We start from the raw sequence: 14,875 nt of genomic DNA on the forward strand, positions 1-14,875 counted from the left end.
GCTCATGTCATCGGAGGGTGGGATTCTGGGCACTCGCCTGAAGTGAGATGAGTTTCGTGTTACAGATCTGCTGTCTCCTTCTACGGTGATGAGTGATCCCTTCCTTTTGACGATGATGAGGGGTTCTTCGCTGAATGGTGCTATGTTTTTGCACTGTTGGGGTTGGCGGACCACAACTAGGTCTCCTGGTGTCAGGTCATTCTCCTTGGCCCTGCGAGTGGCGTCAGCAGCCCTCTTCATGTTCTCTTTCATGAGTTTGTCTCTGTGTCTCATTTCGGTGTCCTTTTTATATTGATCCTCCTCAACCGCTATGTGTGGTATTCGTCTCCTAATCGTTCGCCCGAACATCACCTCTGATGGTGTTTTCCCGGTGGTGCTATGTGGGGTGTTTCTGTAATCTTGCATGAGTTGGTATAACAGCTTCTCGACAGGTTCTCCTGTGATGCGTGCAATCTGGGTCGTGCGTTTGACATTGCTCATGAACCTTTCGACTGTCCTGTTTGCTTGTGGCCACAGGGGTGTTACTTTCCTGTGACGGAAACCCATGTATTCCGCAAATCTTTGAAAGTCTTGTCCAGTGAACGGAGGTCCGTTGTCGCACTTTACTACCTTGGGCACTCCGTAGGTTGCGAACATTCGATCTAGGGCTGGGATGGTGTGATGAGCCAATGTGAACGGGACTATCTGCAAGTTGGGATATCTCGAGTATTCGTCCACCGCTACCAATATGTATTCTCCCCCTTCCATGGGTCCGAAGTGGTTGACAGCTATTTCCTCCCAGGTGTTTTCTGGCAGTGCAGTCATGTTCAAGGGTTCAGGTGATGTGTGGGGCTTTACTAGGGCACACATAGGGACGACTTGCAGTAGTTCTTCCACTGAGGTGTCTAATTGGGGGAACCATAGTTTTTTCCTTAGCATCCTTTTGGTAGACACTATCCCTCGGTGTCCTTCATGGGCCAGCTCTAGTACTTTCCCTCGCAGGCTCCGTGGAATTACGAGTTTGGCACCTTTCAACAGTAGCCCTTCATCCGATTTTGCCAGTTCTTCCTTCACTGCCAGAAAACAGGTGATGTCTCGTTTCCTGTCATCATTCATTGATTCTCGGATTTGTTTAGCGTGTTTCCATCGTCCTGTTTCTAGGCACCTCGGTATGGTTTGTATTCCTTGGTCGGTGTTGCATTCTCGAGCTATCTGATCCATGTCGAGCCCTTGGGGTGCGTTGCTGTGGATGATATATTTTATGTACTGGTCAGCGATGGAGGGTTCTGGCCCGCATGTTTCCTTTGGGTGCCGTGAGAGGAAGTCTGCAGGGTTTTGTTCTTTCCCTGGTCTGTGCGTGTTGGTGAATTGGTAATCTTGTAGTGGAAATGCCCATCGGGCTATTCTGGGCGGCATTTTTGCCTGAGGGTTGCCATATAGGAAGGTGAGAGCTTGATGGTCCATTACAACCATGAAAGGTCTTCCATACAGGATCAAGTGAAAATGTTCACAGGCCCAGACCACTGCCAAACCTTCCTTCTCCGCCTGAGAATAGGCTTGTTCAGTTTTGGAGAGGCTTCGACTGGCGTATGATACTATGTGCTTTTCGCTCTCTTCTTTGTCACCCAGTTGCGTCAGGATGGCACCTAGGCCACACGGACTGGCATCCACGATGAGTTCCGTTGTTTTCTTGAGGTCGAAATATGCCATGTTCCTGGCGTCGGAAATGCAGTCCTTGATGATCTGAAAAGCATTTTGGCATTGAGGTGACCAGACGAATTCTGCGTTGAGCTTGGTGAGAGCTCTGAGAGGTTCACTGATAGAGGCGAAGTCTCGTATGTATCTGGTGCAGTAGCTTGCGAGTCCTAAGAATGATCTGAGGTCTGAGGTGGTGGTGGGTGGCTCCGCTTCTCGGAGGGCGCTGACTTTCTCTAGGTCTGGTGTCATGCCCTTCTCGGAAAATATGTGACCAAAAAAACGAAGTGTTCTCTTGTGGAACTCGCATTTTTCCTTGTTTAGGGTGAGCCGTGCGTCTTCTAACACCATACATACTCTCATTAGCGTGTCATTGTGTTGTTCTTGATTCTGGCCGAAGACCAGTATGTCGTTGCTGTAGTTCAAGCAATTTGGCACGTGCTTGATAACGTTGTAAATTTCTGCTTGAAAAATGTCTGCCGCGGAGGACACCCCGAAACTTAACTGCTTGTATCGGAAGAGCCCTAGGTGGGTTGCGAATGTTGTTATGTAGCGGGAGCTCTTGCAGAGTTCTAACTGGTGGTAACCTTTGTTTAGGTCGAGTTTGGAGAACACGGTCGCCCCGTTCAGGAGGTGTACCATATCTGTAATTCGTGGGGCTTGGTGACGTTCCCTCAGAATGGCTTTGTTTGGTCTCCTCATGTCCACACATATTCGAATGTCGAGGAGTCTCTTTTGGGCACTGGTACTATGGGGGAGACCCATAGGGTGGTGCCTTCTGCGGGCTCAATGATGTCTGCATCTAGTAGTTTGGTCAGTTAATTTTCAACTTGCTTTTGAATGTTGATGGGGATTCCCAGGTAGTGTTGTCCTATGGGTGGGACGCTGGTGTCGATGTGGAGCTCGATCTGTTTGTCCTTCAACTTGCCAAGGCCTTTGAATAGTGACTGGAAGACTTGGTCGAGGCTTGCCGTTGGGTCTAGATATTTGTGTACCATGAGGCGATATAATATGTGGATGAGTCCCATTTCTATTGCTGCCTGATAGCTCAGTATGCATCCGCTCTCGGTGGCCGCTTCTAACACGTGCATTGGGATTTTTTTTCATGTTCTTTGTATTGGCACGACGCCATGAAGAATCCTTTGCATGGTAGGGGGGTCTTTGAACCGTATGGGTAGATGAGTGCTCGTGGAGGCGGGGGGCGTTTGGTATCCTTTCATAGACTTCCTCGCTGATTACATTTACGGTTACCCCGTGTCTATTAAAAATTTGGCTGCTGTTTGGTTGACCTGTATTCTGAGTATTGGGCTATGTTCTTTTGCCGTGTTGTTTCCAAGGGCATATAGGTATCCCTTTTTTCGCTGTGTTTCTTGTTGTTTGTCGGGTCGGCGGGCTCTCTCGTCCGATGAAGCGCTTGATACACTGTCAGATTGTGACTGCTCGATGAGACATCGTATGTACCTCCGGTGTCTTCTCCTTGTTTTGGAAGGTGTGGTCTTGTTGTCCCTCCAATCCTTGTTGTCTTGTCTCCTTACCAGTGGCTCTTTGTAGTGTTGGTGGCGCGTTTGATCTTGGGGCTGGTGCGCGGTCCGGTGGTGATGTGGCAGCAGGTTTTGTTCTGGTTCTGTTGTGGGTTTGTTACTTCTTCCTGCCCCTCTCATTTTGCTGCGGAATATGAAGCATACAGCCTTATAATGGTTTTCACCGCCACACACGGAGCAGGTTTTCACCGCCAAACGCGCCACCGACACTACGAAGAGCCACTGGTAAGGAGACAATACAACGCGGAGCAGCTCTGACCCATTGCTGGGCATGTTCCTTCGTGAGGGTATTTGTGTCCCCACTGGTACCAAAAGGGGTCACTTTTGTTTCTTGCAGTCCCTTCTAGTCTATTGAGGCTTTCGTGTTTTCCATGCGTGATCTTTGTCGTCCAGACCCTCTACTTGAGCCGCGAGAGCAGCATCAGATCGCACCAGGCGCAGAATTTCTTCTAGGTTGCGTGGCTGTTGCAGTAGTCGTTTGCGGAAGTCAGCGCTCTCGCAGCCCACTGTGATTTGTGCCCCTGAGGGCCTCGTCGTTGGAGTAATTGTTGAAATCACAGTGTTTCATTTTTGATCGTAGTCTCATGTCGAACGCATCAATGGATTCCCCTTTGTTTTTCTTAGTGGTGTGGAAAACGTGTCGTTCGTAGTCCACATTGGTGTGGGGTGTGAAGTACTCAGTGAGCGTTGCCTTCAATTTGGTGTAGGTGTCTGTTGCTCTCAGGTATTTCTTCTAGGATGTCTCGCACGTTTGACCCTACCGCATGGTTTAAGAGGTTGAGTTTCTGTTCATCCTCCAGTAAGCCGGCTGCTTTTAGGCACACTTCAAAGTCCCTCAGCCACCTTTTTCATCTAGATCCAAGGGTGCCGGTGTCTGTGAGATCAAAATTTGCTGGCAGCTGAGCTAGAAGGGTGGCTGTCATTTTCCGGTGTTCTGGTCTGGCTGGGGTCACTGGAACGGTTAGTGACTCTCCTTCCGAGCCGCTCATGAGCTGTCGCTGTATTAGATGTTGGTGGCCCGTGAATTTCTTTCCGCTCTGTGTCTTGCGATGTTTCGTGCCAAAAGAGGGGGAGGCTTGATGCACTCCTGGGCAGCAGGATCATGCTCTGGCAGGACAGCCTGCAAGACAATGGAGTGGGGCTACAGACTATAGAAGTGGCCCCGCAGGATGGTGTCCACGAGCTGAGTCATGAGAGCAGGCCAAAAGATAGTCGACCACCAGCATGTGCATAGCTGGCAGATAAGAGCAAGGAGAATAGCTGGTGTGTGCTCCCCAGAAGCACGGAGGCAAGTAAGTGGTCCCTGGACAATGGGGATGAGCTTTTCTGATCCAAAATAACGCAAGCCACCTGGGAACACAGGTGCAACAATTGAGGGGAAGGCTCTCCTAGGCCGGGTACAGTAAGAGGAGTGGCAGAGAGGTGCAGGCGACTGTGTCACATGACGCCTCCTAGGAGTAGAGGAGGAGGAGGAGGAGGTGTGCATGGGGGCAACATGCGCTGAGTGCGCCTGGTGAGGACAGAAGGTGGAGAGGTGGCCATCCTTGCAGGCAGGCCACACAGGAAATTATGGTTAAGGATAAATCGAGGAAGGGAGGACTCCAGAATAAAATGGGCCAATACATTGTGTGAGAAACCTGAAGCTGTCTCCCTAGCTAGTACCTGGGGGATCTGCCATCCAGGTGGCCAGGACACGGCCATCGCTATTGTATCCAGTTCCTGGGGGTGGACGAGTGACGGAGGATCATCTGGATGGGGGGTCCTCAGGGAGTGGGAGTGGGACACTGACAGGTGAGATGTGGTATTCTCCCTTCCTTTAACACCTTTTCCCCCATCCTTTTTCATAGGACATTCCAAACCAATGCCCCCCCCCCGCTTTTGCAACACAAACACTTTCACTCAACACAAAGGACAACAGACTAAAACCTGAACCATTTACCTGACATGTCCCAAAACGAGGGTCAGGCAAAGTTGGGCAATTGATCAGAATCACACACACCTGGCTGCCCTTTCCCTTCCTCACAGAGATTAAAGGTGGAGCCAGAGAGCACAGTACGAGCAAGGCGAGCATGGCAGACAGCACAACGAGACGGCTAAGCAGACGCAGAAGTTCAAACGAAGGAGAAATGCGGTAGGAATCTAGAGGTTTGGCGAGGAACGAAGTGGCCTTGCCCTTTTCATCCCAGACCCACAGAACCTTCGAGGAAGAGAGCCTAAGACTGCTAACAATAGCACAAGTGTCTTCTAACAGATGTCAACGGTACATGGGGCAAGCTTATGCAAATAAGCAGGACCGAGGTAAGCTCCCGCACCTGCGGCACCGGCCTTGACTCCAGGAAAGCAAAAAGCCAAGCAGTTCATCAGCCGGTGAGTCGAGTGGAGAATCGATAAGAACCGGGCTGTGTTGAGTAAGTGAATCGCAAAGTGGCAAGTTTGAACTAGGATTAATGAACTGTGTAAAGAACTGTAACAAGTATTGAAGGGGAGACCAACTGCAAAGGGAAACCGGCACCATGTGGGTGCTAACTCAAGAGACTCTGGTCGAGCCCCATATTATAGAGAAACTACAGTTACCAGGAGGCTGTGGGAGAGCCAGCGGAATAGGTCAAAGTGGTCATACTGAGGGTCAAGCTAAATCCCTGTACAATCGAAAGACTTTGATCTACAAACAAGGTGAAAGTGAAGTGAACCCCGTAGTAGGAGGAAACGAGGGAAGTGAATCCTGCAGTCAGAGGAAATAAGGGAAGCTTTGCCCCAAGAGGGGCAAAGTCTAAAGTCCCAAGAAACAGTGGATTTGGAACTGTTTAAAAAGACATTAAGGTTTGGGGAATTAAGGGTCAACGCCTCCCAGAGGTTGGGTGCCCAGCGGTGAACCCATCACTAAGCGAACATTGGAAGCAAACTTAATTTGTTAAAGGAACTTTTGGTTTGTTATTTGAACACGTCAGGTCCTCGAAGGCAAGAGACTTTCAAGGGAAACAAGACTTGGCCATCGACGGGCCTGATAGCTGAAAGCTTGAGAGTGTGTCCTGAGAGCTGCCATTGGAACTCTTGTCTCGTGCTGGAGAAGCCTGAGACTATACTGTGTTCCAAGCTCCCATTTTTACCCTGTGTCCAAAACATGGTGAAGGGAGACCCAGGCTACCACATCCTGAAATATTATTTGAGAACACTTCTTTCTTTTCTTGATAATTATCCCACACCGCCTTTTGTATTAGTTGTGAGGTTGGCAATAGGTTTCTTAGTACAGGACATTTTAATTTTGAGACAACGCCACTAGGACTGGCTTATTTTTATTTGATGGTCAACGCTTGCTCCCATCTTAGATATAGATTTAGATTAGACGTTTTTCCACCCTCCATACAGCATTTATTGTTCAATAAACACCCTTGAACTGTGATCACTTGTGTCTGTCTTACTTGTCGCCATGAGTTCCTCACAATTGTGAGATGCCCCCCCAAAAATCCATACCTCAGAAAAAGAGAACATGGGAGGTGATACCGAGGAGCCTCAGCTCTCCCTCAAGGACATCATGGGAGCCGTAAGGGAGTCAAGAACCTCTGTGGAAGAATAAATCGATGGCCTCATGTCGGAAGTATCGCTTCTGCGACTGGATCTGTTGAAGCTTGCTACGAGGGTTGGAGAGGCAGAGCAACACAGACGCTCTTAGGTGCCAGGAAAAACAAATGGTCGCAGTCTCTCAGAAACATACTCATCTGGAGCAGAGGGCGGAAGATAGCGAGGGAAGATCGAGAAGCAGTAACCTACGGATTCTTGGGGTGCCTGAAAGTGACAAAAGGTCCCATTATGGAGCTGTGTTTGGAGAAATGCTGGTGGTCCTGTTTGCCCCGAAGAAGCTATCTAAGTTCTTCGTGTCTTCTCTATTGAAAGAGTGCACAGGATCCCAGCATGTCGCCCTGACCCGGGGGCACCTCTGTGCACTGTCATAGCAAGGCTCCAAAACTACAGGCATCGGAATGCCCTGTTGCAGATGGTGAGGGCAACTGGCCTGATGACTTACAACGGCCACAGGTTCTGGCTCTTCCCAGACTACACAAAGGAAGTGCAGAGCGCTTGCCAATCCTTTGCCTCGGTTAAGAGAAAGCTGGCATCTGTGGGGTGAAGTATGCCCTCTTCTTGCCAGCAGAGCTGAAGGTAAATCATGAGGGGAAAGTCCATCTGTTCAACAACCCCTCAGAAGCATGGAACTGGATGGAAATTTGGATCCTGTCGGTCTCTGGATCCAGACCACCAAAGGGAAGGCCCAGAGCAGAAGAGACTGGGGGAGCATCTCAGTTTGTTTGACTCGCAGCCTGACAAAGCAGCCGACGTGACACATTCACGGGGTGCTGGCTGAACTGAAGGCTGGGACGAGTCTGGCTCAACCCAGTGGTTATTAAAATGGCGTTGCAGTCCAATGTTGGCGGCGGCGGGCGGAGGGAGGGAGGCTCGCAATGACTGCCTGGATGCGCATCCCACCCATGGTTGGCTGTATTCTCTCGTGTCCGTTTGACACAGGATAAGGCTGACGGGTGCTTCATGTTGGGGGGCGGAGGAATATGGGCTGGGGGTGTAGTGTCGTTTCTGTGGTTAAGTTCAGGGAGGTACTGTGTGCTTAATGGATATGGAGTGACACAGGGATTGGCACGGAACGACAGGGGAGGGAAAGGGCTGGTTGATAGGACCCGAGTCATGGTACCGTTTCTCTGGGATGATGGCTCATGATGGGAAAGTCTTGTTGATGACCTGTTGATGACCTGGAAGGTAAATGGGCTATGCTCAAGTGTAATGCGCAGGCTGGTGCTACAATTTCTTCATACACACTCTCCTGACATCGCATTTCTCACTGAGACACCTAGCAGGAACTGAATGCAGGTTTTTTATTTTTTTAGCCCCAGCTACAGCAGTGCATTTCACACGGGTGGGGAACGCTCCTACTCCTGCATAAGAGGATCCCGCTCACCCTTCAAGGCCACACTGATGTATGGGTATTAGGGGGGGGGACTTTAATGAGGTGATGGATCAGGGTCTTGATAGAACACACGTTGGCACCAGGGATCATAAGCTTCCCACTAAACTGTGCTTTTTTCGCTAATGCCCTGGGCTGGGTGGATGAATGGAGGTGGCTTCACACAGCAGAAAAAGGGTACTCCTTTTTCTCTGGGGTGCATCCATTCATGTCAAGGATCGACTATTAATTTTTATCCTGTCAAATATAGCCCACAGGCTGCTAACTTGAGAATTTGTAGATAGGCTTTGCGTTCTGTTACGCTCACCTGGCTCCCATAGGGGCGTCGGTCGGACCCGGACAGCTGCGACCTCCTCCAACGTGAAGCGTAGTGCAGAGGTGACAGACTGGACTGGGCCGCCTAATCTCATCTGCTTGACCCGTAGAAGTATTCTCCTGCAAGTGGGGAAAGGGATTTAGCCACACGTGGATTTTAGTAATGGCACCCCACTGTTCTCCCCACTAATCACCACCAATATTCACTTTCAGTAAGCTCACCTTATGTTTGTAAATGATGAGCTCTCCATCCTGCGTGGAATGCAGGGGCGCATAGATACCAGTTACTTCACTGGTTTGAAGGCGTTGGAAGAGTTCCGAATGAATATTGACTCCGAGGTTCCAGTCGAGAACCCGTACATATAAAGTTCAAAGAGTTCAATATGTCCGATGTTCACTCTTGTACATTCCTTTCTTGTGTTGCAGCTGGGTCCAAGAGAAGATTGTCTTGTGGCAGCTGATGGTGTTCAGGTAAGAGTCTGTATTACCAAACACTGTCCGGCAAAGATGCGTGTGTTTAAATTGCTAGTTTCTCTCCCCTTACAGGTGCGGTGTAAAAAATTGCGGTTTGTTACAGAATAATGCCTCTGGTTGTTAATCAGGTAAGTCTATGGTGGAGAGATTGTATTTGTTGGCTCTCTCGGCTCACCTTATGTTTCTTTGTCCCCTAGATGGTGGAATTCGGCGGAGAAAATGATGGAGTCTGCGCCGGATCGAAAAATGCTGAGAGGATTGGTGAGTATGGTACAGCGCTGCAGCTGGCGATGCGACGCATGTAGAATAATGTCCTTTTCAAGTTCGAAGACGTGATGGATCCGGAATTCAGGTAAGGATTGAGAATAATATCTGTTTTCTAACCTTTCCTTCTTCTTTCTTTTATTGCTAGGAGCTCTGGATTCGAGAAGGGCGTGGCTGAAGACTGGATGCTGGCTGCAGGCACAGTGAGCGTTACGCTGCTGGATGCAGAATAACGCGAAGCATGTGCTGCTGTTAGGCGTGGTTTAAATAGCCTCCAAAGTAGTTCCAGGTAAGAAGTCCCTAGAACCACACCCGAGTAAAAAATAGTCCCTGTAGTAAAATAGTCCCATCCAGGCCTCACGTTGGCTTGGATTCATTTGCAGCATGGTCTGCATGAGGTAAGTAAAGTCTACGAGCATGGCGCCTATGGCGCCAGGACTGATTTCTATTATGAGCCTGGTGCCTAAGGCGCCAGGACTGAACCCAGACAGCCCCCAGCCGGGGCTGGTGGGGTCTTATTAAATATCTGGATGCCTGCTCCCGGGGCTGATGGGCTTAATCCGGATGCCCGGGGGTAGGCATCATGACACTGGGTCTCTGAAAGGAAACGGCTTGAGGGAGTGGCTCACTGGGCAGGCTGAGAAATATGCACACTTGAATGCTCTGGAAGCTGTCTGTCTGAAATCAAGTTATCATGTTGGCGAGTGGGACACTCTGATCCCGGACACAGTGGCGACAAAAGAGAATTAAAGATGGCGGACATACTTTTTGAAACATTGGGTAGAGGAGCAACACCATGAACCACTGTCAATGCTTTCACATGCCACTTCATATAAATCACACAAGAACTGGCCAGTCAAACAATATGCCTGTGCCACAGACACCAGAACTCACTTGTATAATCAAAGACCCACACAACCGACCACATGCAAAGGTAAGAAGGGGAGCAAGCCTAAAAGGCCAGTGGGAATCAGGAATATGGGAGCAAAAAGGTGTTCAGAGTGTGGTGGTGCAGCATGGAGGAAAGGCAGTGAAAGAACAAGGCAAAGGCGGGCGAGCCAGAGGAGAAATAATGTGAGACACAGAAGAACAAACATAGGAGAAAGAATACCATTGGTAGAGAATTTGCAGAGCTGGGATCAAGAGAGTGAAACATAAAATAGCCTGCATCTCAAAATATAGCAATCTTCGCTCTCACCTTTGTCTATATTGCCTTTATAGCTGAGGTATAAACTTAAAGGAAACCAACAATACTCAGTTAACCCAATAAAAATACCCAAGTGACCCCACCGATTGGATCAGGAATGGTTCCGGCAACTTAGTCCTGGTACTGACGGCTTAGTCTTATTGCCTACCACCTCTACATTAGTGTGTGCCCTAGTGACTCGCACTGGAATCAAGTCATGGTCAAATCACTAAGTTATTAACATTGTATTCCAATCAGCAATTACCACAAAGCTGCAGGCATCGGGCATCACTTTTTAGCCTTACTAATAGAACACTACCAGCCTTACTTTTCTTTAGTCCATGTTTCTGGGACAATGCTTACTATTGTTTGTTTGAAAAGGGCCCTGGTTAACTTGATCAGATCGATGGTGGGGCCCTTACAGCTGCCAGTGTCCACCATTAAGACGTAGCGGATAGTAAAGTTATGAGACATTGCAACAAGATTACGATTGCATATAATCGTGCTTATTGGGAATTTGGGGACAGAAGCCGGAATCTCATGTGGTAGAATGGTGGACTGGACAGTGGGTCACTTCTGTGCTGATGGCAGGTTGTAAATGTATTATGCGTGGAAGATGGCGAGACAGGATTAACTTCTTTAATATTGTGCATATGACATCAGAAGTCCGAAAGGCGTGGACTGGGTTTCCATGTCAGTCTAGAAAAATGGATACCTCTCATGATTGACGGAAAACATATTTTGGTGGCTGAAGGCCAACCATCTCATGCACGGAACGATACAAATACAGGTTTCCGAGTTTACCAATGAACGACCATTTTGATGCAACAAGGATCGCCATTTTGTTTTCTAACAATTGCTCATTGCTTTCTGTTCAAATTGCTTTGCAGCACATTTTCTGCTTACACTGCTCGACTGTTAAACATTGTTGTCTGAACGTAAAAGGACACGGCGGCAGGGCCGCGAGGCTGAGAGTTAGTTGAAACACAACGTAGGCAGCTCCAGGGAGAAATGCCCGGCTCCCTCCCGAATGTAGCTTTGAGGCAGAGCCACAGGGCACTTACTCATTTCACAGCTGCCAGCTAGTCTCGTTATATGGTAGAATATGTTAGAATAAAGCAGCTAAAGGCTTGAATTATGCTCTTCTTACGGCCCCCCTTTACCGAGCCCTGTAGAGCGTGTCGGCTCCCAGGACACGAATAGCACCTCATAGATAAGAAGGTCTGGAATGTGACTCTTCCCCCGTATGTAGCTTGCTTCCAAGAACAGAAGCACTGTGTTCTGTTCAACAAAGAAAAGATGTCTCCGCACTTGCAAAGTTGCATATTGTTACTAGAATAGACATTTGAAGGTGTTATATTCGTCGAAAGTGTCCATCATCAAACCGAGTTCAAAGAAACCCAATAAAGGGGGGTTGTTAAACATGTCACAGCTGATTGTATGATATGCATTTTGTATATATGTAACTGATGTTCGTAATTCGCTCTCTTGCGTCCCTCGAGGTCTAGAGATACACGTCGCAGGGCGTGAGACCGAGTTGGCCAACTGAGACTATTTGCTTTGCAATAAACCCAAGCTTTGGGAATACAACCTCGTGTCTGGTGTATCTATCGTGTGTGGTGACTTGCCTTGTTTCCATAGAAGTGAGGGACCCCTAGGGGCCCCTTTCAAGATGGCGCCCGAACAGGCACCCTCCCCCACTTGTTCCATCGTGTACGTTGTAATTGAGTAAAGGCGGAGAACGACGAGGACGGGACGATCGAGCCGGGATCAAGAGGTGTTTGGGGCGCCCTGTAGAAGGGATGAGAGATTCCTTTGCAGATCTGCACACACTTGATCCCTGATTGACGTATCTGGCTAGAGAACAAGGAGGCGAGGGTCTCGAAACGAGGCGGAAGCCAAGAGAACGCAGACACAACGTCATGGGTTGCGTCAGTATACAGACGAATTGTGTCCTGGAGGACAAATTGATTTATCAGGTGAGTCATTCCCCGATTCAAAGTAATCCTGATATTGGTTGAGAGTTGACTTTGCAAAATCAAACGCCCTAGGTAAGGTTGATTAACCAGGCGGAAGGTTGAAACATGCCTGGGGTATTGTCCACCCTAGCAGGGTTTTTCCGCTGTGATAGACAATCTTTGGAAGATGGCCAAATGCACCACCTGGGGGAACGCCGGTGTATGAGATGTATGTAAAGTATGGTGTGGGAGCGATAATATTTTGTGAGACTTGGCATAGGAAAACCAGAAAGCAACAAGACCATCAGTGGCCGATAAATGGTAGTTTTGAGATAGCGAGAATAGATCATTTGGAAAGAGTGTTGATAAGAAAGAAAGCGCGTCCCGCAGCATTATATATTGTTAAGGACTGGAGAAGTGAAGCAATGCTCCGATTTAGAAGTAGAGCGAAGCATGCGCGCAGGCATAAATCAAAAGGTGAAGTAGCGGAAGAAAAGGAGGAGGGAGGGAGGAGTGGACTGAGAGTCTAAGAAGGTCAGGTAGACATGACCAGTTAAATATAGAAAAAATATACTCACAACGAGAATTGCACATAGCAGATGAAGTGATGGAAAATATATTGATCCATACAAAACAAGGCCCAAGATCAGAAGCAAGGCCAAACACGTCAGTAACTATTGCCCAAACCCCTCCCGTAGCTCAAACTCTCCCTCCCGTAGCTCAAGCCCTCCCACAGCCACAGACCGTGCACGTAACAATTCCTATTAACCAACCAGGCCCACAGCAGACACTCCCCGTTCCCATTGTCCCATCCGCACCTCCCACCTTAGATACAGACTCAGTACCATCCGTCCCTCCAGGGGTTGAAGTTGAAATCACGGGGGCGAGGGGCGGGAATGAACAAAGTGTATGCACGAGAGTAACTCGCAGTGCGATCAGCAAAGAAAGGAAGGTGGAATTGCAGCAACAGGCCGAAATGTATTTAGACGGGAATGATGGGACGGAAGCATTGGCTTCGATGTATGACTTCCAAAGGAGCAATGAAAGACAGGTAGTGTTGGAATGTATGGGTGAATATTTGGTGGAGAGATGGAAACAGTTAATTGGGAAATTACCACCGCAGCGATTGTTAGATTTGAATACATTAGCACGTTGTAGACAAAGAGATGAAGAAGTGAGGGAACATGTGTATGGACTTTTTGAACTGAAAAATGAATTGGATAATGAATATGCTGAAATGTTTACTGCACCTGGGTACAGGGGTAAGGATATCGGGAGAAATAGAAAGGTGGCGGTAGAGCCATGTATACAGTGACGACATTTAATGTTGTCAGTACAGAGGGGCGACAAATTGAAAGTATGTATACGAGAAGCGTTCAGATGGATGTCGGATCCCAGTATCCCCACAATGGAGATACATGACATATTTGATGAATATTCCCTGCCCATGAAAAGAAAAGCACTGCAGTCGATGGCTGAACATTTACTAGACAAAGATATAAAAAACGACAAGGCCAGCCCCCCTGAAATAATGGCAGTATATAGGAGAGCACTAGAGCGAGGGACAGGAGAGACAGCCCTATCGCTTGATCTGGGAATATTATTACACATGTGGGATGTATTTACCCATGCATCCTAGCCCTACCTCAAAACTGTGCAGTACTGACATGAAAACATCATGATGGCCAGAGCTTCCCAGAAAATGCACAGGGAAATGCATGAAGAATAGGCTGCCATTCATTTTTGCCGATGTTATGGGCACAGAAGGAAACTGCCTAAAACCACCATTGGACTACCCACACAGTAGTCTGAAACCATTGGGAATGGCAATGCTGATTGCCAAATGCAACCTAGAATTGTGGGGAATTCATTTTCTTAAATCCCAAAAATGGGTGCAGTACCAGTACTCACCACTATCCAAAAGCCGGCGTTTTAAAACCACTCTGTTTCCCTGAAGGCAAGTCAAAATGCCTATTTTCAAACATTGCAATATGTGCAAAATATTTACTGAACACCAGCAGACATTTGGCAGAATGGAGTTTTGTGTGCCTACAAAATCTGGGAAATGAAGAGCCCAGAAAAATGCTTATAACAAGACTGGCTGCGCTGTGGATTTCAGCAGTTTAAGTTGCATTGGACTGAAAGACACTACAAATCTAAATGTTCAAATTGACTGAGTGACCTACTTTTGAGTATCACATAGGTTGCAATTGTTTAAATGTCATAGTTTTAAACTTAGAATCAGCCTTCTAGCTGCATATGTGAAAATGTTTAGTTTTATTTGAATGCAGGAACTGGGGAACAAAAAGTGACATTTTATCTGAAACCTGGCTTAAGGAACTGAATTCTGCCTGGCAACTACCCCCATCAGCAGTGAAACTTGAGTCACCACTGTGTTCCCAGGCCAACCTTCCCTTTTGCTGCCCACACTAAGGATATGCCATCTATCTGATAATTGAATTATCTGTGCTCTGTAGGAGAGTGAACAAAGCCC

The sequence above is a fragment of the Ambystoma mexicanum genome, chromosome 7p (assembly GCF_040938575.1).
Source record: "Ambystoma mexicanum isolate Mex_15411 chromosome 7p, UKY_AmexF1_1, whole genome shotgun sequence".
NCBI classification, from domain to species: Eukaryota; Metazoa; Chordata; class Amphibia; order Caudata; family Ambystomatidae; genus Ambystoma; species Ambystoma mexicanum.